A 952-nucleotide genomic window follows, 5' to 3' on the forward strand; every position below is an offset into this window, starting at 1 on the left:
TGCCAACACAGGGGACACGGGTTCGATCCCTGGTCTGGGAAGATCCCACATGCCGCAGAGCAACTAAGCCCGTGCGCCGCAACTACTGAGCCTGTGCTCTAGAGCCCATGAGCCACAACTACTGAAGCCCGCATGCCTAGAGCCCGTGCTCTGCAACAAGAGAAGCCACCACAATGAGAAGCCCGTGCACTGCAATGAAGAGTAGCCCCCGCTCGCCGCAACTAGAGAAAGCCCCACGCAGCCATGAAGACCCACTGCAGCCAAAAATAAATATATAAATTTATTTTTTAAAAAGGGAAGGAGATTCTGACTCATGCTACAACGTGGATGAACCTTGAAGTCATTGTACGAAGTGAAATAAACTGGACACGAGAGGACAAATACCGTAAGAGCCTACCTATATGTGGTCCCGAGACCACTAAAATTCATAGAGACAGAAGATAGAATGGGGGTTACCAGGTGCTGTGGGGAGGGAGAATGAAGAATTATTATTTAATGGGTACAGGGTTTTAGGTTGGCATGATGAGAAACTTCTGGAGATAGTAGTATGGTTGCACCACAATGTAAATATTCATAATACCACTGAATTGTACACTTCAAAATGGTTAAAATGGTGAGTTGTGTTATGTGTATTTTACCACAATAAAAAAATGAGGGGTAAGGAAGTGGCCTTTATAAAATAAGGGCTCATCTCTTCTATTTGGGGAACCAGTCCTCCCCACCCCTCCCCCGTCCAATGGGCTCTCCAGGGGTGGGCATTTAATTCATGTGGTCAAGGACATGTGACTTGAGCTGGACCAATGAAAACCCTTCCTGAGATTGTTCCTGGAACTCTCGGAAAAGGCAGTTTCTCCCCTGAGGCTGCTAAGTTAATGGAAAAAGAATCTCCAACAGGAGCGCTGGGGACCATCTTTGGGGCAACTCGGACGAGGCTGGCTGAGAGGGAGGCCAA

Source organism: Lipotes vexillifer, unplaced genomic scaffold (genome assembly GCF_000442215.2).
Source record: "Lipotes vexillifer unplaced genomic scaffold, Lipotes_vexillifer_v1.1 scaffold2162, whole genome shotgun sequence".
Classification (NCBI taxonomy): domain Eukaryota; kingdom Metazoa; phylum Chordata; class Mammalia; order Artiodactyla; family Lipotidae; genus Lipotes; species Lipotes vexillifer.